The sequence below is a fragment of the Heliangelus exortis genome, chromosome 1 (genome assembly GCF_036169615.1).
Source record: "Heliangelus exortis chromosome 1, bHelExo1.hap1, whole genome shotgun sequence".
Lineage (NCBI taxonomy): Eukaryota > Metazoa > Chordata > Aves > Apodiformes > Trochilidae > Heliangelus > Heliangelus exortis.
Genome location: NC_092422.1, coordinates 29,948,336 through 29,971,594, shown reverse-complemented (window position 1 = coordinate 29,971,594; position 23,259 = coordinate 29,948,336). Strand labels below are relative to the sequence as shown.

The 23,259-nt window shown below is 40.2% G+C and overlaps 1 protein-coding gene across 2 annotated transcripts in view; it reads right to left on the bottom strand.

Annotated features, from left to right (window-relative positions):
• ENOX1 (ecto-NOX disulfide-thiol exchanger 1) overlaps positions 1 to 23,259 on the bottom strand; it is a 376,541-nt gene that overhangs the window by 235,826 nt on the left and 117,456 nt on the right. For both annotated transcript variants that reach the window (XM_071740024.1, XM_071740005.1), the window contains exon 3: positions 22,928 to 23,005. The gene's annotated coding sequence lies outside the window, so the exon portion shown is untranslated. The remainder of the gene's footprint in view (positions 1 to 22,927; positions 23,006 to 23,259) is intronic.

Below are 23,259 nucleotides of genomic sequence, written 5' to 3'. Positions count from 1 at the left end.
TGTCATAATTACATATTATTTTCTAATTATGAAATCAAAATTTGGGAACAGACCTTTTATGACAGGGCTGAAAAACAACGGGGTGTGCAAAGTTGTCTGATACCTTCTAAAACAAGAATAGAGTTGGTCCCTCTTTCTTAAATCACTGTTCTGTGTTGCTGGAGATGAAATCTACTGCCTTTTCTGCCTGCAGATCTCACCTTCAAAAAACAATTTCTTTGTCAAGTTTTTTCTTATTCTTCCCCTCTCATCTGCTTTTCTACCTAACCAGAGGAAGAGGCAGAAGACAGTTATTACAGCTGTAGCAATGAGAAAGCAATTGTGCCTGTAACCACTGTCAGCAACTACAAAGCCCCACTGCTGTAGAAAAAAGCAGGACTAGGAATAGATCTCATGCTGGAAAATTAAGGATTGCCATCATGATCTCTTACACTTCCCTGTCTGAGGCAGGGACTTGGAAAGCATACACTTGACACTGTGTTTCTTGGTGGCTGAAAGGGTAAGAACTGACAAGAAACTACAGGAGTCTAGAATTAATGTCCATGCAGTGCAAGGGGGTGAAGAGAGGCTAAGAATGAGAAAAGGAGCAATTCAGACTTTCAGGAAAGGATAACTCCCCCAGCAGAACCATATATTTCTTAACCACTGACATCCATTGACTGCCTTCTTTTCAGCCTATAAATCTTGCCAACTACCCTGACCTACTGAGACCTTTGTTGGAAATACAGTAATTTAATTCAGACATAATCCATTCTTTAATGATAGAGCATGCAGAAAAAGCTTACATGGGCTTGCCTTTACATGTAATTAGTAGATCAGAAGAAGAAAACAATTAATTTTTCTCTGACCACTTTGAGGAAATAAATGTTTACTTAATCCAGATTAAAATGTTCCTCTTTTAAAATTATTTTGTTCCTTCTTCTAGCCCAAACACTGGCATATGATTACATCTGGGCAAGAAGCAGTATTCATAGACCACAAAAGCCTGGTGATTAGAAGAGAACCTAAGGAATCTGCAAGTGGGGTGAAATTACTGATTTCTGACACTGAAGATTTTTGTGAAGGAGCTTTTGTTGAAGTCTGCAACCTGCCCCTCACCATCACACCTCTCAGGTGAGTGGTGAGCACCTAAACACAAATCAGCCAGAGTTGCCACAACAGGCATTTACTCGTGGGTTGTGACCAGATATTACACCCTGGGTGATATAGATCTTTCCATAATGGAAATTTTATGGCAGCTGCTATGTTTTTCCATCTCTGTTTCCTTTCCTCTGAGAAAAACATCTGTTCCTAACAAATTGAGATGTGAATGCAGCTCCCATCTGGCCAAGAGGACTGGGCAGCTGTGATTACATCAAGCAATATGAGACTGTCCTCCACACCGGATGATGCTGAATGGAGATGCAGGAGGTGACAAAATCCTTCTAGAACCCTATAAATACATGTCAAAACCAAAAGTAGTAAGAATTTTACCTGACAAGAAACACCTTCCTCACACTGACCAGCTCTAAAAGTCACCTCCAAATATTAAGAGATAAACAATGCTGTTGGGAGTTACAGCCTCTTCACTTCGCACCAGTCTTAAACTTGTTCTTCTTCCAGGCAAAAAAAATCTGTATCAGCAATTAAAGCCTTATGTCAGTAATCTGTGCCATACATTCCAGAGATTTTGGAACTGGTGTGAATGGCAGGGAAGGGATGAGAGGATGATGATTTTAAAAGGAGAATACTGTTTCAAGAAAAAAAAATTGGCACAAGAAGTCCTGAACGCAAAAAGACTTAGCAGGTGCTGCCCATGGAAAGCCCCATTGCAAGTGAAATCCAAAGAAATATCTTCTGGCCATTTTGGGCAGCAGTTGACAGGTAAGATTTCCTGTAAAAGGGATGACAACACTGACCTTTAGAAAATTATCACCGGATAGCAGAGAAAAGCTTTCCTCTGTTTATCCTTGGGGGACTAGGGCTGCACATGGAGAGGATGCCAAAACAAGACAAAAACCTTTTGGTATTTTTGAGCATGTAGTGGAGCTACATGCACCCTGAGACAGTCAGCTTCAAAATAAAGCTCTAGGAGCACAGAAATAACATGCCCATGAAATGTCCTTATTATTACAAAAACCAGCATTTTGGGCAGACCCGTGCCTACAAAAAGGGCTCCATTAATTCCTGTTAATGGAGTTGCCTCTCTCCAAAGGTGATTTTTAAGAAGACTGAAAAATTACAAGGAAGATTTGTTCCCTGACACCGGGAACCTTTGCTGCCTGCACACAGAGAAACCAGGAGGGAAGTGTCCTAAAATGACATCCTTTGGCAACCTCTTAACAGGCAGGAATTCAGAAGAAATTATATTAATTACTCATACACATTCGACTTTACAGATGAATTCACAATTTCCTGATATGCTATCTGTAGCTCTAGAAACACTCACAGCAGCTAAAAGGCTTTTGCTAAGAAGCAACATCATCCAAGCATTCCACATCAGCAGAAAACAGTGAAGCCCTAACTCAGACAGGGATGGTGCAAGGGGCTTCCAACTTCTGACTCTCATCTACCTGACAGCTGCAAGAGAAGAAGTCCTTAAAAGCATTCTCGATTATCTATTTTGCCCCTTTTCTTTCTAGGTAGTTTCTAAAGAGTAAGATTTCCCTTTTCTTTTTCTCCTTTCGATGAGAATCTTGTCTAAACCTGTCCTTTACAGAAGCAGAGCAGAAACTAGTTGCTACGTGCACTGCTACCAGTGACCCCTTGTGGAAGCAGATTATCTTCTCCTGGATCATAAATCTACCTGTCAACCCTACCTGGAGAGCAGACAACTCATCAGTATGGATTACTGAAACTACTTGCTGCAGAAATAAAGCTACAGCAAGATAGATTAAAAAATAAAACAAAGATCCCCCTTGGGATGTGACAATTCCTTAACCCCCGCCTCAGAAAAAAATACAACCTTGAAATGGAGAAAAGTGATCTGTAGAACCAGATGCTGGGAAGAGAAACACAGAAAAATGGCAAAGGAGCTTCAGTAACAATGCTTGATCCAATCTGGTTCAGAGCACAGGTTTATTTTATGGCTCATATTTATCAAAGCCAGCAATGCTGAAACTGTACATTTCAAGGTTGCATCCATATTTCAATTTAGAAATCCCTATGGTTAGGGGATTTAAAATTCCACCATAAAATTGTGGTAAATGCAACCACAGGCCAAGGGCACTTTTACTTCCTTTAATATAATAACAAATTCTTTTTCTTATGGCATTGGTGACTTTTTAGCAGATTCAAAATAAGAACCTCAGAAATGAGAAGAAGAAAACACACAAAAAAACCCAACAACCCCACAGGAGTGGTTTCCAATGACATCACAAATTCAAAACTGTTTGTCTAAATGATCCATGATATGGTACAGTGATTGGCAATAGAGCTTAGAGATGCATCTTTAATTTAGTACTTTTTTGGGGGGAGAGGGGTTCCTGCATAGTTGTGTCTTTCACATTACAGCCCATAGCATGTAGCTCAGTAGTCCTCTCATGGAGAAATTTGTCTTCTCCTGCTTGGTTAGGACAATAGCCAGTTAAAAATAACCTCTTTAGGAAGGACAAGAGATTTATGAAGATGGTCCAGATATGTGGCCTGGACATCACTATTTGCCCTTCCCTGTCCACATATAGCAGAGAAGCCCAACTCATAGATGACTTTTCAAGTCACTAGGAAGACTCCAATCTCCATGTAGGCTCCAGCTGATATTTTCTCATCAGTACATGTCCAAAGATACATTTTTTAAAAAAGTAATTTTAGCATCTTAATTAACCAAGAATGGTTAAACATATGGCTTCAAATCTGTATGTGCTGAGACAACACAAGTCCACCCTGTTACTATAGGCTGGTTACCTCACCTGAGCCAGTCTTACAGCCTGTAACATTCCAGACAATCTCAGATTTCCTGACCTTTTCAGTTGGTGTGATAATGTTAACATAAGCTTAAAGGAACTGCCATTTCTCTTTATGAAAACCCTTTTTCTCCTTGGATTGCAGGGCTCTGAATCACAGGGAAAAGAAGACAGATTTCTCAACTGCCTATAAGAAAATGACATCCAAGGCCAGTCTGATGTATGCAGGGACAACTTCTATTATATCCAAAGGGAGGTATTTTATTCTGTGGTCTGATAAATTAAAAGCTTAGTTTAATAAAACCAAAACATGGGCTTTACCCATGGTCTTAAACTAAAAAGAAAAGGCTTGGAAAAAGTTTCTTTATTAAAAAAGTATCTGTAACATTTAGATTGCTTTCCACATGTACAGTGTCATTGTCCTGACTCTTAAGGACCTCCCTAACACTAATAAATTCATGCCTGGGTTAAGTCTGTTTGGTGGATAGCAATTATTTGCCTCATTTTACAGAACTGGAGTACACCGAGGGTTAAACCACATGTTTAACCAAGGGAACACATGTCAAAACCAAGAGAACACATGTCAAAAAAACCCACCAAAACCCAAAAAAACTGAAAAATACAAGTAGAGCGCCACTAAACTCTGTTTATATGTTATCAGCATCTCTGCAAAAAACCCTAAACACACACACTTGTATTCAATGAGTGGTGATCATACAGAGAGCAGGGACATAGGTAAACCCTGTTAGGCGAAGTCAGGGGGAGAAGCAAACATGTGTCAGCTGGTGTAGTACCAGCCCCAAGTATGTTCTTGCCCCACAGTAAAGAAAACACAAATCATTTTGCTGTTGCACTGAGGATTCAATTATCCCAAGCTGCTTTCATTTATTGGGGAGTAATGGAATCATATCTTGCCCTATAGGCTTGTGGTTGTTGAAATATGTTCAGCAATGGCAGCAGTTTTCCACTATAAAAATGTATGTGTAGATTGTTTCACAACCTTTGTTTAATGTAATTTTTTAGTAGTAGACCTTAAACTGGGATCAACCCCAATGTAAGGGGACTCTGGCAGAGATGTTTGTACTACATTTCACACAAAGGAAGGAATATATAAGCCAACAGTGGCAAAACAGAGCTCAACAGGATGTCCTTGCTTTGAAGATTTCCTCCCTAATGTGCACTGATGTACTTTTATCTACAGTCATCTTTTTTAAGGGATCCAACCTTAAAATGCTTTTCCTTTTCAAGCAGCCTGACAAGCACACTGGAAAAGCCTGTGATTATAAAGATATGTAATGAGCAGAGGTTGGGAGACAGGGGGTTTATATATTACCAGCTGAGTCTGTAAGCACAGCAGTACACATCTGATTTATCTTAACTCCTACACTAACACGAGCCAAATAACACGGCCAGATGAGTGAGGGGATTGGCACCCACACCCCAGCACCTCTCAGGTCCAGAATTTCTCCCACAGGGTCCACCCCCAGGCAGCTTTATTCACATCTAGTGGAACTTTGCACCAATGTGACCAAGGCATCTTGTGAACTGAGGCCAAGACCACCCCCTGAGCATGGCTATCAGAAATGAAGTCCACGTGGGAGTGCTGAGCATCTGAACAGAGATCCATATGACCAGGGATTAAGGGCAATGAAATGCATTAAAGGCAGCACTGCCAGCCCCGTGGGCCAAATGTTCTGTGTCCTGCCTAAAAGCCTTCATGGCTGCCTGAGTCCATTTAAAATAAAAGAAGCAAGCATAACAACCCCTTTTTCCTTTACAAGGGAAACCAAGTAATCTCTCCAGGACAATTCTGAATGACAGAGAACTATCTCATTTTACCCAAATGCAAGCAGCATCTCCAGACTTCTCTATGGTTGTCTCCCCATTACTTACAGCGTATAAAAAGGGCAATTTAACTGAAGGAGTTTGTATTTTGGGCTTTTTGCAGCACTGTTTCCAGAAAATAGCAGATGTTGGTTAATGATCTTTAGACATTAGATCATAAACCACACTCATTTCAAACCCTGAAATCAGAGTGATTATTTGTATATCATTAAGCAACATCCTCAGAGCAAGCTCAGTATATTTCCTTATTGTTTCATTTGAAAAGAAAACCATGGGATAACTTGCTGGTTTATATTTTGAAATTTCCAGGACATCAGCAAGGTTCTTACCCTCACTTGAGTCTCAGCAAAGCAATATATAAGGACAGCGTTATTATGAAGTGCAACATTTCTCCACCTTTACTACACACAGACACAAGCAGATGACATTTGTCTGCCCTGAGACACTGGATGAGCATTAAAAGCAAATCTTATGAGTTTGCTTCTTCACACAGTTACACAGCAAACCGGTCCCCATGAGGGGAATGATCTATTTCAAACTGCAGTAGAAATAGAATCCAATAGTTTATTTGAAAGCAAGGATAGATGGGTTTGAGTCAGGCTAGTGTAGGCTTACCTGCATTTACCTATATTTAGTAATACAGCAGTTGTCTATGTTTTCAAATGCATAGAGTGATTATATCTATATATGCAACATACATAGATATGGAGAGAGTGAGCCTTACATGCACTTGCACACATACACACATATATTTGCATGAATATCTATCTGTATATGCCCATCTATGCATAGATATCTAGAATTACCTATGTATATAATAGTACGTTTAAAATAATATAACATATATATAAACAATAGGAACCTATAAAATAAGTTTCTATCTCATGACATTAACGCAGATTCAGCTTTATTCAAATACCTACTGGAAGTACTACCCAGGCCTCTGATTCACTAAAGCCACACTTAAAAAAAAATAATTACATAATATATGCTGAGAAATGCTTAGAGACGTGACAGATAAATTAGTTTCATTTGAACACATGCGGTGTGTGAAAGAAATAAATTCAATAAACATTGTGGCTCTCATCCCGAAAAAGCATATGTGAGTCCCAGTGAGTTCAGTTGTAATAACTAAAATTACTCATGGGCAAAAAATGTTGCAGATCAAGGCTCTATATGTGATCTGGTTGTAACATTATGCTAATTTTGGATCTACTATTTCACCGTAAAAATCTGACAAGGCAGAGTCATTTAGGAGACATAAATATAGTGAACTGAATTATAGAGAGTCCTCTACATGCATAACAAGATCAATTATTAATTAACATTCAGAGATGAAGATATTTTGCCTTAGAGAACTGCTTCAAGGCATCTATTGACAAGTCTGGTCACAGGGTGAGATTCTTTCTCTTCACCCCATGTTGGCCATCATGACAGAAACACAGCACCCCAGGAACAGCCAAGCCCTGGGTAGAACCTGCAAATAGGACCCCACTTTCTCCTTGCCCCCCATCACTGTTACAGCAGCTGGAACAAGGCAAACCCAGGCATCATGTTGGCCCTGTTTAAAGGAAGATACCTCATTCCCTGGCTGCTGTTGCAATTCAGGTCGAGAATTACCTTTCTGCTGATCAGATCCTGTGCTGATGTAGTTAGCAGAGCTCTGCTGGCATTAATGGAGCTGTACAGATTTAGATCCACGAGAGTCTCAGCTCCTGTACCCAACCAGGTCCAGACCAGCAGTAGCCCAGCACATCAGACATTGAGTGCAGACCTCAGGTAACTTATATAAAATAAACTAAAGCATAGAGATTGAATTCGAGCATTCTATTGAGGCTTTACCATCATCTTTCCTCCTTGAGGTTAATTCATCCCCCACAACACATCATCACGGGTTCATCTCACTTCACTCTGGACACCTCCCTCTGAGCTCGTCCCTTCTAGCTCCCTTCACTGCTAACAGTGAGAAACACTCCTAGGGTGAGATGAATCTCATTTCTTTTACATGTCTATTTAAAGCTGAGATGATTCCTGTCCTAGAAATGTCTGCTTGTCTCTGTTGACTGTGCTGGGTGAGTAGCTCACACGTGGGTGACAGAAGCCATCTCACCTATGTGACAACTTCATTAGCAACAGTGCTTACACTGAGCAAAACAAAACACAAGTACCAAATGTTAACTAAGAACAAATTTTTAACAGACCAGTGTTAGCATAATTACTTATGCAAATCTCAATGAAATGCAACATTAACACTCTCCCCTGTCTGGACAGAGTTTTGTGGGTATGTGATTGCACAGGAGCATGGAACACTTCTGACTGCAGCAAAATTTGCTCTATGTTCTGCTTTCAGCAGTCTTTGTTGAAGGTAATTTTTCAAAGGTCTACAAAAAAACAATTTTTGGTAATCTTCACCTCCTTTCCCTGGCAGGGAAAGTCCTTCCAACCTCTAAGTTGCCTGAAATTTGCTCTAACCGTGAAGCATAAAATTAAACATAACTCTACTTATGTGTTTTCACTAACTGCTATAACTCAGGGACACAAATCTATGAAAACCCCAACCTAGACAGTCAAAATATTGACTAAACAATACTATGAAACAGTGAGTGCTACGGTCTTATGAAGAAGAATTCCCTTTAAATTAGAATTAAACTAATAACTTAAGTCTGCCATATCCCAATCTGAAACTTTGTGCCTGAATTACAGAAAGGGAAATGTAGACTCTATTTCTAATGAAATAGAGGAAAGTGTACTCTGTAATGTTGTGACCACCACTTTAAGTAGCTCACTGGAGACATCAGTGATCTAATCCGCAGGCAATCACGGCATCTCCACCTCCTCTTGGCTTCATTTCTTGAGCAAAACTGTGTTCCTTAAAAGCCTTGTCCCGTATTTTATATGCAGCTGTCCCTTATTCCTTTTCAGTGTTTGTGGCTACCACAAAAATAATGGAATTTCCAAGGTGGATAATAAAAACTACAGAAGGAATCAGCTCCAGATGGATTACAAAATTGATGGCTTCACTACCACCTTCCAGGCATTAAGGTTAGAAAGCTTTCTCAAGAAAGAGGAGGTTAAGATAGAGGAAGGAGAACACAGTGTGAAATACCAATGAAATGTAAGCATAAATGCCATTAATAAATCTCAGGCCTAGCACATAACTCTGCATAGTAATTTCCAAAAAAGACATTCCTAATCAATAATATATACATAGCTCCTCTGAATGTCCTAATTTGTTTTTGGAACAGTAGGCAACAACTCCCTAATTTCAAAGTGCTGTCCAATGATTTTTTGTACTACGTAAAGTTTACAATTTGGACACCTTGACTTCTCTAATTAGTCTATAAATACTTGACTTCTACCCACTGTTTTGGTAAGTGTGGTAATTGCTGGGGAAAGGCCAAAGTATTTATGGTCAATCAGATGATGAGAAAAGGAATATGGCCCTTTCAGTGAGTAAAATGTAAGGCATTCTGTGGCAAGGCAGAAGCTATTAGCAGGATCAATATTTCTCCTAGTACCTTAATAAATCATTATATCAAAGAACAGTTGCAGGATGAAGAAAGCCTCATTCTACCAACGAGGATGCTTCCAAATCAGCAAATAAAACATCATTTAAATTACAAAGACCTAATTGGCGTACAAAGGCAAATGGCGAGCATAGAATACAGCCCTCTGATGCTAGGCATGTAAGCATTTTGAATCATTAGTGAAGGAAGAAAAGCAGAAAGACAAAGAAACAGCTATGCAAAGAGCTCCACATGCATAATTTGCAAATTGGTAAATATGCATGAACCCAGCATGCTGCAGCTGACAGATGACACTGTGTTTGATGTAGATATCATAGGTGGTGGAACCAGAAAAGCATCAGGAAAACAGAATGGCCTTTGTCATTTTTACTACTGTGCTGAAAAGAATCCCCTTGCTATTATTTGCACTGAGGTTTTTTCCCTCCTCGTCTCCTCAGATTGCTAAGAAATTCTTGTATTTGTAACCATTAGAGTGAGGGGAGGAAAGAAATGTTCTAATGGTGACTTTCAAGCAAGGGAACAACTTGAGTCAGCAAACACTGCACATCAGTGGTTATCTGGTGCAACTACCATCACATGTAGCCATACAGCAATCTTGGCCACAAGATAAGGAAGGAAAAAAAATCTAAGTAGAGCTAACTAGAGTCCTGTCCAAGCAGGGACTGATGGACCACAGAAAAACTTGTATTTGTAACCATTAGAGTGAGGGGAGGAAAGAAATGTTCTAATGGTGACTTTCAAACAAGAGAACAACCAGAGTCAGCAAACACTGCACATCGGTGGTTATCTGGTGCAACTACCACCACACGTGGCCATACAGCAATCTTGGCCACAAGATAAGGAAGGAAATTCTAAGTAGAGCTAACTAGAGTCCTGTCCAAGCAGGGACTGAAGGACCACAGAAAAACTTGTATTTGTAACCATTAGAGTGAGGGGAGGAAAGAAATGTTCTAATGGTGACTTTCAAGCAAGGGAACAACCGGAGTCAGCAGACACTGCACATCAGTGGTTATCTGGTGCAGCTACCATCACACGTAGCCATACAGCAATCTTGGCCACAAGATAAGGAAGGAAATTCTAAGTAGAGCTAACTAGAGTCCTGTCCAAGCAGGGACTGAGGGACCACAAACACGTACAGATTCCTCACAGGAGGAAACCCTCCTAGTACGGCTGTAAGAAAAAGATAAGGCACGCCAAACTACTTCTGTAGTGTTGCAGACCTACACGTTGCTATGGAGTACATGAGTGCACAGCATGTGAGCAGCTATCACTTTTTTTTTTTTTTTTTTTTTTGGCAATATCAGCTCTCAGTACTTTTTGATTTATAGTGGTACCTTTCAATCTAATAGAGAAATGATGAAACCTAGTGGGAAAAAAGTCACTCGAGTAATAACTGCATGAGTTCCCACCAGTGGAAAAATGTAATATACTGCTGTAACCAGTATTCAGGCTTTGTTTCCTTTTTTGTTTGAATAGTCTGGATTTAGCTCTTTACTCCAGAATTACAGAAAAGCAAATACTTCTCCATTGTTTAGTCACTATTTTTGAACCCTTGCATAGCCTTGGATTCTTGTTGCTAATTTATTCATAGGCAAGAAAGTCAATTGTTGGAGGAATTTCATTGTAGAAGTCAAAGTGGTTATTTTTTGTTTCTCTAGTTAGTACTTCATGTGCTTCTAATTCCATGGAGCTGACACTTCAGAAGGTCAACTGTCACATGGCTGGAAAGCTGACATCTCAATAAAATAAACAATGCCTGAAGAGGAGGGGAGAACAAGAATCCTGTTGCTATGTGATAGCTCCTCTCCCTGTGCCACACCAACCTGGCAGAGATGTTACCCACCTGTCAAAATCCTCTGCAAAGGCAGGTTTGGCCATCTGGCAAATGACCTTACTGGGTGCTGGCCACATGAATTTACACCATATGTCTGGATCTGAGATTTAAATGCATACATACCAAAAACCAAAAACAAAGAGCCCAAATGTTTATGTTCTGAACTCTCTAGATAGATGTATTTATTTTCTCCAACTGTCATTTTTTCTGAAAAGTATAGTGGATTGGTCTCTCCATAAAATACACCTCAAATTAGCTGCTGGCTCATGGATTCTGTTGTAGAAAACGTACCAGTCCTGCTTTACAGAGCATATTATGCCAACTTTAGTAGTGGGGAAACTGCTGTAATTTATATACTTAACCATCTATAGGTCTCTTCCTCTCTTCCTGGTGAGATTCTGTATTCTTCCTCTCATCTCATGCCCACTAACATATATCAATATCTCTGCTAGTATCCCAGGACTAGTTTAAAAAGCAACTGGAAATACTTTTTTGCCTGTATCCCAAAGTATTATTTTTTGCTTGGCAAGTAACAGTTTTGTGGACTGTAAAGCACTCAGGGCAGGGACTGCTCCTATTTCTCTCTGTCCTTAGTGACCTAAAGCTTTATTTGTCAAATTATAAGTAGTAGAGGGGATCCAAACCTTACTGATCATGTCCAATGGGAACACAAGGGGAAGGCAGATGGAGTACATGTGCCTTTTCAATGCTGTTATCATGAACCTCTTTTTTTTTTTTAGTGCAGTAAAAAGATGCACTGACTCTTAAACAAATAACCAAGAGCTATTGGGATGGCAGTAAATGGATTTAGCAAAGATTCAGGATTTTCTTATTCTCATCAGCCTGAACAATTAATTAACAGCCTCCTTGTTTGTCATCACTTTTGTTGCCATAGTAGCCTCTAGAAATGGTTTCTAACAAACAAGGAAGATTTATCTTTCTCACTCTAAATCAATCAGAAAATGAATGATTTCACACTCATTTTTATTTCATTATGACAGGTAAAGCACAGTGAATAATTACAACAGGGTCTTGTGAGAAGAATAGGGTGTTAGTTATCTCAAAAAACAATCCTAAAAAGCAAACCCAGACACTAAAATGCAAGTGCCACTTCTCAGGAAACAAAAATACTGGCTCCAAAAAGAATGCATTTAAAATGGCAAAAATTATCAACAATAAATGGAAACAAGCTTCTAGATTTTTTTTTAACTCAAATTAAGCATATTTTGCTTGGATATAAACACTTCCATGTGGTATCTCTTGCTCCAAATTCACAACTGGTGAGAGAAAAAGGAAAAACATAGTGTGAACAAAGTTTAAACAAATTAGTTGAAAAATGAGAAATTTTTCATCACTTTAGACTGTTTGGATTGTAAAGAGAACAGCAGCTCACAAGGGAGAAAACAGAGGGAGGTACAAGTCTGCAAACTAAATGCAGTGAAACTTCTGGCCATATAATCATGTGCAAAGGGTTTGGACATGTCTAGAGAAGTACAGGCTGCAACCTGCAAATTGGATCAATAAGTTTCTTGCCTGATAAATTCCAAGAGGGAGATAACAGGTCCATTATTGGAAAAGATTGTTGTTACCTTTCTTTCAGAGGACAAGTTGTCAGATTCTTTTAGAGCAGTAACAACTTTTTGCTTCTTCAAAAAAACCATGCTTTGAAAACAATCATTTCAAACCTTGCCCAGTCTATAATCTGTCTGAGTTGGGAGTGGGGAGCAGGGAAGAGTTAGAGCATGGCAGTGTAGTCAAAGACTAAGAAGCTAAAATCACATTGCTCAGCTCTTTCCACCAAGGAAATTCTCTTCTCCATTGTATTAGTAATTTCCTACAAGCTAAACCTAAATGTCCTTGACTATTTCCTTAAACTATTGATACCCAAAGTAACTGACACAGCTACAGACCATAGCACAACTAAGTCTTGTTGAGATTAAATTGTGATGTTCTTTACCTCACCTCTTGAAAGGGCAAAGTTTTGACCATCTCCCATACTGCTCAACGAATATGAAAACCAAGGTGCTGGGGAGATCCTGCAACCATGAAAGCTGCACTGCCACAAATACAGAACGACATCAAGAACATGCAAAATTCCCAATTTTTGGTAAAAATATTTCCAGTAGTTTACACATTTGGTTTTTTTGGGTTTTTTTGTTTTTTTGTTTTGTTTTGGTTTTTTTTTTCCTGTAGTATAGCTGTGGGCTGCTAGGCTACTGTCCTGGGACAGGGTCCTATAAGCTGCCAAACTGTGGAGATAAAACATGTAGAAATAAGTGGACTAAGGAGCAAGCTGTGATAACAGCACTGCAGTGTGAGATACTAAGTACTAGCTATTGGTAAGTAGACCAGGGACTTTTTCCTGACCTATTTCCCCTTCCATCACACCCCCTCATCTTACTCTGGTCAAGGATTTGTCTGGTTATGCCCAAAACCACACAAGGGTAATTTTTTTTTTTTAATCATTTTGAAAAAAAACGGTTCTTTTAACATGAATAATTTCTCAGATCCAATTTAGAGAGGATCTGCTGAGCCACTAAGCTCAGCAGAAGGGAAGGTAACCTCTGGTGATGAGCGTGGAAATGAGAGCTTGGAGGCAGCATACTCAGAGATCAGATCTATATAATACAGTATCATAATAATATAAAAATGTAGCCTAAGAGCAAAGAGCAGGTATGATTTGCATTCTCTCTGGTTATTTTTAACTGAACCTCTCTGCCTATCCATCTATTACACCTTCACTGGCAGAGCTAGGGCAGTAGCAAATTTGAACCCACTTTCAGGCTCGTGCAAAAAGTTGGAGAGAAGTCACAAGAGGTAATTTCATTACTGGAAGTTTAATGAAAAGCAGCAGCCAGACAGCAAAGCAGCACTGGGATTGCTGCCTGTGGAAGGAAAGGCAGGCAGAGCAGCCAGCATCAGCTCTCTGGGAAAAGCCAAGGGGCAGGTGTGGGTAGACCTGCCAGCTGGCATGGATGTGGCTCCCGTGCCTTCAGGAATATGTTGGGGAGCAGGAAAACAGGGGTGGGAGGTTTGGGGCTTGGGGGACTTTAATCTTTTTAAAGAAGCTTCTCCACTGCTCACAGGGTGATTTGCTTCCAGGGATCTGTTGTGATTTAAGTGTTGGGCAAAGCCTCCCACAACACATGCCTGCCCGGCCTGGGTGTTGACACCAGCCTGCTGGGCCCACACTGAGCAAGCTCAGGATTGTTGTGCTCAGGGTTGGAGGCAACTAGAAGCCACATAAAATCAGTAGCAGTACTGAAGCCAAGCTAACAGTGCTGACTCAAAGCTAATAAACACTGCCAATCATGAGAGTTTATTAGCTCGTACTCAGCATCACGCTTACTGTGCTACACAGCTCCTGGTTGGCTTAGGAAATGGGAAGAGGGAACTCCTATCCACCAATAGAGAGCTGCGTAGATGTAAAGCCTCATCCGTTCAATTGTGGACTCTGATTGAGCTCCTGAATTCTGGTGAACTGAAATATAAACCAATAATTTCAAATTCTTTTGGAAATTTTGCAGGAGAGAGTACAAGAGATGTAGAGGATTTAAGAATGGGCTCTGGACCAAGGCCTTATGCCACTGAGTTACAGCTCTGTGCTAGGATGTCAGGCAAAAAGTCTGAAGAGGGTCTGGGATTGTTGGGCAAAGTTGAGGCTTGATCAAGGCTCCATAGTGTTAAGCACCTCATGCATTCAGCAGTGAGACTGTCAGCAGTCCAGAGAACAATCTGCATGTGCACTCAAACCTCCTCATAGGAGCAAACAAAATGCAGCCCCAAAGGATGCTCGTGTAGATCACAGAATCATAGAATCATGGAATCAGCTGGATTAGACCTCTGAGTCCAACCCTTGATCCACTGCCACTGTGGTTACCAGCCCATGGCACTGAGTGCCACATCCAGGCTCTTTTTAAATATCTCCAGGGATGGAGAATCCACCACTTCCCTGGGCAGCCCATTCCAATGTCTGATCACCCTCTCAGTAAAGAAATTCTTTCTAATGTCCAACCTAAACCTCTCCTGGCACAACTTGAGACCGTGCCCTCTTGTCTTGCTGAGAGTTGCCTGGGAAAAGAGACCAACCCCCCCTGGCTACCCCCTCCTTTCAGGGAGTTGTAGAGAGTGATGAGGTCTCCCCTGAGCCTCCTCTTCTCCAGGCTGAACAGCCCCAGCTCCCTCAGCCTCTCCTCATAGGATCTGTGCTGGAGTCCCTTCACCAGCCTGGTTGCCCTCCTTTGGACCTGCTCCAGGACCTCAATCTCCTTCCTGAACTGAGGGGCCCAGAACTGGACACAGGACTCGAGGTGTGGCCTCACCAGCGCTGAGTACAGGGGAACAGATGTTTGAGTTTGTTTTATTTTTTTATTATAACTTGAAGACCTGAAAAACAGCACGTTGCATTTAGGTATCCAACACATTTTCTTTTTTTTTTTATTTATTTTCCTGAAGGCCTGTTCTATGGCACTGCAAGCTGCCTGCTGGCTGTATGGCTCTTGACAGAAAGAACCAGAGAGAAACTTCCCAACAGAAATCTACATTTACTTGAAGCTACAGAAGGAGCTACCGAGGTGGAAAAATCAAAACATGCATTAACAGAGGAAGGATTGCAGGACTGACCATTATAAAGTCTGGAGGCGAAAGGTCTCTAACATTAAAGGGGTATGCTCCTGGAGGGATTATAGAAAGATCAGAGGCTCAGAATGTTTCATGCCCCAGAACAAGAGGATAACCAGTTCTCTCTGTATATTTACACTTCATTGGAACCAGATAGTGCGTTTGATTGATTTCACTCATGTGTGACTGACATGAGAACCTGATAGCAAGTGGTCTGCAGAATTTTGGCCAGGATTTTGCAGAGATTGCTGAATAGCTCATACACACACACACACAAATACAAGAAAAAAGAAGGAATATTTGACTTATTTGGAGAAGATGCTATGCCTTTAATCTGTTCCTCTGTCATCATTTCCTTTCCCTTCTTCCCTTGATTCTTTGCTACTTCAAAACTCTAAAAAGGCCACATGAAGACAGAAGAATATAAGGACACTTGGGATATTTTCATGTGGTAAAACAAACACAGAACATTGTGATTAACTACATGAGTGGTGGGCTTCAATCATAAAAAGAACAGTATTATGAAGAAATTAGGTATCCTCTAAGCAAACCACAGGATGTCAGTCAATTTTATGAACAACGTGCCCTATTTCAGACTCAGCCCTCTCCTGGATTTAACACATGACCTTTGCTTTGAAGATCCTTGGTCCCTCTGAAATGTTTTTCTTTATTCTCTTTGGTGCTGATTCCTTGTTATTAGTTAGATCAAGCCAGTTTTCCACTGATACTGTCTGAGGGGAGACATCTGTGTGTTACCTGTCGAGTACTGCCATAAACTGTCTTCAATTGCTCTTGCAAATCTTGTGTCCCTGTGGCATCCCAGTTATGAAAATTGCATGCTGCCTTCCAAAGCCCTTCCTCTAGTCTGTGTAACACCATGATGTACTCTGGGTAGGGGGATATAAAAGTGGAAAAACTTTCTAAGAAAACCACTAAGCACAGCAGTAAGAATATCACTATCACTTTGGGTAGACCTCAATGTCACGTTGTGACTCTGTGCAACCTGATCTGGTTCAAGATGTCCTTGCTCATTGCACAGAGTGGGCCTGGACTAGATGACTTTTAAAGGTCTCTTCCAACCCACATTATTTGGTGATTCAGTGATAACTTTAGGTTCAGTATTGAATTTCACATTTTAAGGAGGGTGTGACCAATATAACACTTCAGCCAAGAAAGACGACTGATACTTTATCAAATTAAAGGCTTTACCTTACTACTACTTACAGTACTGATTGAAGTTTGCTGGGCTTTGAGTTCTGAGGATGAATCATAGAAACATAGGATGGTTTGGGTTGGAAGGGACCTTAAAGACCATCTGGTTTCAACCCCTCTGCATGGTCAGAGACACCTCCCACCAGACCAGTTTGCTGAAAGCCCCATCCAACCTGGCCTCTGAACTCTTGCAAGATGAAGCAAGATGAACAAAGGTTGCTCCTGAATTAAGCTAGTGTCAAAGATTTTTTATGAGGCTGATAACAAGGAGATAAATAATCATCATAGGCAGCTTCTAGTGGTGATAGCATTGAAAAACTATTAACTGAAGGATCACAATTACCTTCATTTTGTCCCATATGCGAAAATCCCACAAAAACCTTTTAATGTTTACTATTTGAACTGTTAGCCTTTGTGCATTCTTCAGCTAAAAAGCAGAGAGAAGAGCATAAACCAGCCAATATTGTGATGAGCCGTGGTGGGAAAAAAAAAGAAAGAATTTTTTTGCAGCTGTTGAATTTGGTTGGTGCTTGGCCATCTGAATGCTCTTTTTTTTTTTTTTTTTTTTTTTTTTTTTTTTTTTTTTTTTTTTTTTTTTTTTGTAACAAGCTCTGGAAGTCTGGAAGTTTCATTGCTGTTTCTCTAGATTTAGACAGTGAGAGTGACAGAGAGTTGTTCCTTCTCTCAACTCAAGAAGATGTTTCAGCTGCCTTTCAGAAGTGAAAACAATTAATATCTTTCTGTCTATGGCAACAGACTCTCACTGGAGCTTTAGTTTATGACTTTTATCTTCTTGTGACACCTGCTTTGGTCAAGGGGATTACTGATTACTCCTCCTGGAAGGTGTCAATACTGATGATGTTCAGCTGAGCATCTGTCCTCCTTTTTCTACTGTTATTATTCATGATGTGTGATGGATTCTTCCGAGGGCCTTAGTGATAGAAAACTGAATGGACAATTACTGTTTCTGAAATGTGCTACAGCCACCATTTCACCTCATTTATTGTTCAGATATCTCTGTTCAGCCAGAATATGGGCGATGAAAAGGTGCAAGATGGGCCATTATCCATATGCTGAGAGCTGTCAGTTGATGCCTACTGTCTCTCCAACAATGTCATTCATTACCTAGTATCATACTGAGAAGATTTTAAAGATAAAAGAGAGAGAAGACACTAGCAGTGTGTCCACCTGGACAAAGGTGAGGTGAGATATGGATCAGAGTAATTTTAATTGAGGATATACCTCCATAATGAATGATCAAACTTCTGAATTCTGGGCATATTTTACATAATTTGTATCCATATGAAAGTCGTATTGACTATATTCAGCTTCTTAATTCTGGCACTTGAGTCATAAAGCTAACAATGCATGGAGGGATATAGGTACATGGAAAGAAGACAGAAAAAAAGGGTTTGGTATGGGACCTATAGGACCTTCAAATGCTTATTCTGAAAAACAGAATACAAATGAAAACAGCAACAATATAGTCTTATTTCCTTCTAATATTTGACAAGTTACTATAGAGAAAGTCATGTTCATCTGTTCTCTATCTTTACTATAAGTAAGACAACTAGTGGCTTCCTATGGAGCAAATAAAACATATCTTTAAGTTCAGAAATACCCCAAAGTGTTGTGTAGCTCTGAAAGACACTGAAATCTTCCTTCATGGGAGATTAGATAAACATCACTCACAGATTATCTAGACATCTCATTTGTTCTCACTGGTAACCCAGGCAAATGAACCAAATGATCTTTAATTTCTCTAAGGTGCTCTTGACTTTTGACACTGAAGATCTCCCTTCTTTGTCTGTAATGCCCCAGGAATTATGATCAGCAAAGATCATCAGCAAATTGCCAGTTTGGAACAAAGATGATGGGCACTGGAGTAAGACCGGAAAAGAGCCTTACTGCTTATCTGAGTCTAAAAACATTTTGTGTAGTTTGCAGGGGCCTCTCAAATGCTTTCCCATCCTTCTGGGAAGTAGATATGATTAAACAACAGGAGGTATTTAAGGATGCTTCCAGGCTGCTCCTCTAGCAGAGGAAGCACTTTCCACCATTCTTAGAAATTCCTTGGGAACAACTCAAAACAAAACATGTCACCAAAACATAAAAGCCAATGGAAAGCCTATCTGCTGTCTGGGTTAGCTGGCTTCTCTTCCCTGCATCCATGTCAATTTCAGTCTCTTGCACAAGTCTTGCTCTGGGCACAGTTGCTATTCAGGTAAGCTAGCTCTCATATTACTTTTTCCAGTAGTCACCAGCTCATCATCTTGCAGTGGGTAATAAAAGAACAGAGTTGGATGGCCACGGACCCACTGAATCATCATTCAAATACCAAAAATGCATATATGTGTTTATATCAGCTTGCACATACACCCCATATTTTAGACACATTTATTAGCCTTTATAAACTCACAGTCTTGTTTTAATTTGCTTTCTAATAAAATGTCCATGGCAGCTTTGTGAGGTTTACTTCCACCACCCTCTCGTTTTATTCTGCCACATTTCCTTAGAGCATCCCCCTTATAGATTTTCTCCAGTTAGCAGGCTATATGGCTTCCATCAGTTCAACAATTCAAATATATGCATCAAGTGCACACATGGCAAGTTTCCAGGCTGTAGCATCCCTTTTCCTTTCTGCTGTTTTGTAGCACAGAAGGTGTACTAAGATAACACACTCCTGTTTCCCTCCATAGTTCCAGTTTGTGCATCAGCTCCCGCCGCTTCCTCTTCCCAGACCTCCATGCATGGAGTGCAGAGCAGGCACTTAATGGTCCTCAGAGCCTTTGTTGGGAGAGCTGAGCAGTGAGCAAAGAACTGAAGGTTTTTGGCCTCTCTGAAAGCATGGCTTTGAGGCAGGTCTTTCAAATAAAGTGGCAGGAGGGCTCTCCAGCCCAACGTGAGCTGCTGGTACAGAGATCAAATATTTGGTTGCCATGCTTACGTGCTCATGCGGACAAGTGCTCTCCCTAGGCTCTTCTCCTCCTTTTTCCTTCCTCTCCACAACTTCTGACAGATTGATATTTTGCCAGTTGTGTTTTCATTACTGAAAAAGCATCAAGACAATGGAGTGGCACTCTCGTCACCAAGGCCCCACCAGGACACAACTCCCACCGACCACAGACGTGTGCGGGAGGGTTCCAGTCCCATCTGGTGGCCCATTCTCCTTCAGTGCTCCTTTTCCCTCCTCTCCACAACTTCTGACAGATTGGTATTTTATCAGTTGTGTTTTCATTACTGAAAAAGCATCAAGACAATGGAGTGGCACTCTCGTCACCAAAGCTCCACCAGGACACAGCTCCTGCCACCCATGGACATATGCGGGAGGGTTCCACTCCCATCTGGTGGCCCATTCTCCTTCAGTGCTCTGAACTATCTTCACTGCCTTTGTTTTTCTCTACTTCCCCTAAAAACATGACACTTGTTTCACTGTAAGGGTGCCAAGAGCAAAGGATACAGCAGACCCCAAGGGCACTGAGAGATTATGCAGCACTTAGCGACCCAACAGAAAATTTTAAGAAACTCAACCCCTAAATGAATAAAACTCCGACAAAGCAAGGACAAGTAACAAAGATGTCAAAGAAAAGGAGGCTTCTCTGGAGAATGGACGAGGGATCATAAGCATGATATAAAAGAGAGATTAAGAAAAAAAAGATTTGTACAAGAAGAGATACTTGTGAGAGATTAAAAAAAAAAAATAAATTTGAAGTGAAAAGAATGGGATAAATGGGAGAAGCTGATCTGGATTAAACAAATTATTTGGCTAGACCAATATACTTTTTTCCTTCAAAGTCAATAATACAGAGAAGTGGTACAAGAGAGAACTAGAGAGCTGCAGAAGTTTCACCCAAAGCCCAAGCCAAGGATGGGTGTATTCAGCCATCAGTCAGACAGCTGCTGTGTAATTGTTTTATAATGGTGTAATATGAAAACACTATCTGTTATGGCATTCTTATTGATGTAAATATCTATTTCTTGCAAAGGTGCAGTGCAATACTTTTTGATAATACCTCACAGCAATACTTTCCAAGGGGAAATTACACCTTGTGTCTCCTTTTTAGTAGAAATGTCTTGCCTTTTAATTTAATCAGTTTTCCTTTGCTTCTGCATTAAAATGAAGGTGCAGCACAGCCATACCCAAACTTGACATACTCATATCTATTATGTACATATAAAAAAAATTAAGATCTTATTTACCTTATTTTTAAATGACTCACTACTCATTTGTTTCTCTATCAGAAAGCCATTATTTTTCAGAATAATACTTGTGAATAAGGAAACTTTTAAAACATGGCTTAGACAAATAACTTGCCTCAGCTTTCTATGCACAGCAGCTGTTGACTGAATTTGTATTAAACTCATTAGGACACGGGCCCAACCACACTTTGCTTTGACAAATTTAGCAGCAGCATCTCTTGGAAATCTTTGGTGAGCCATGACTCAAACAAAGCTCACAGACAGATCTTGACAGATAGATTTTATAAAGCTGCTGGTGCTAGTAAAGGATTTACAACCCAAATGCCAACATGTGCAACAAGTTTTCTCCCTTTATCCTAAGTGTCTTTCAGTGTTTGCACTTCTTTCCCCCTCCCCCAAAGGACAACACAAGTTTTGCCCTAAGGGATGTCATCATTAAAGAAAGAAACAGTGCAGTCATAAAGCCCTGGCATGACACAAATCATTCAACAGTTGTGCAATTACTCTGAAAAGCTACTTTTAAGCACAGAGCTCTCACCCAACACAGGCCTGAGGCATCAGGATCAGTTCTGTATCTGCAGTACCTCAACCAGCCTGAGGTAAACCTTATGTTGAGGCTTACATCTAGGTTCAAATAGTTCCTAAAGCATTTTGGGGCTCAGTTGGCATTAAAAGGTATGCTCAAATCATAATAATTTCTAAGAATGAATTAAAGATTGTTTTGCATACCTCTCTTCCCCTCAATCCACCTGGTTATGTTTTTATTTAAGGTTGGCAAGCCACTTTCCCTCCAGCATTCACAGGCTGATGGAATAGAAGTGACTACACAGAGTCAACAAGGAAAGCAATAATATCCAGAGTGCTCTCAGGTAAACCAAGAGAATGAAATAGAGCAGATTCCAAACCTGAACATTTCTTAAAATTATTATTTAGGGCCAGATACAACTCCCATAGACACTGAGTATGCTCTGACAGACTGCCTAGATGGAACAGTTGATTCCCACTGGTTTCTGCAATGAAATTTCTATAAAAATGCTGGTTAGTACTGCTTTTGAAAGCAGTAAGAAATCACATTTTTGCTCTGTTACATAGCTGCATAGAAAAACATATTGAAATGCAGGGGAGTCTTTTCTACTCTCTAAATCATCATGCTGGCAGGTCACAGTGCTTGTAACACCACCGTACTGGCTCACAAGGATGTGGCATCAGCTACAGGCTCCTCACCACTCCTGGCCATGCTGCCACTACAGGAGTCAAGCCATTATTATAATTATTCTGCTCTTTTTACAGTCTCTTAAATATCACCTTTTTTATTATTATTATTTTCTTAAACTTTCCATGAACCTGAGGTCTTCCTGACCTAAAAGCCCTATTAATTCTGCTAAGTGTGCTTCTCGAAACATCCCCAGCTATGGCTGTGGGACAGTCACTCACATATTAGCATCCTGGGTGGGAGCAATAGATTACAGGGCCTTTTAGGGTAATGCAGTTTCAACACATACTGAAAGACATTGTGATAGGGTGAAAATGACTTACAGGCCCAATTCCTTTCTGCTGTTCAGCTCTATGAACTGCAATAATTCACTTCAAGAGAAAGACGGATGGGTTACTCTACATTTATACAACCACAACACACCAGAGTTATGTCCCAAACATTTTGCAAGAAACCAAAATAAATTTTCACAACACTCACTCCGGAATGAAATTAGATTCTAATTTGGTTTGCATGCATTTGCAATAAAAAGGATAACAAATTGGCACAGGAGTCTACATGCTGAAATATTCAGAATGCAGTAGAGTTTACAGACCTGTACAGAGGAAGGTGACTTCTCAGTGGTCCCATCACGGTATTTCCAAAGGAAAGTTACAAATTCTCATGGCCAACCCTGCAAGAAGTGGAAAGAATGCTTAAAACTAAAGGGCTTCCAAAGGAAAAGCAAATAAAATAGCTGTCTCCTTGGATACACCACAATGCTATAAGTCAGCGTAGAATTGTTTTAGAGGATGACAAACATTTTAAACTACGGAAACAGCAAGATCCTAACAATTATTTAAGTATAACAGCACCTAAGCTAAATAAAATACAAAATGGTAAGTTGTTTTTAAAAAGGTATTATTGAAAACAGTCTTTATAGAAGTG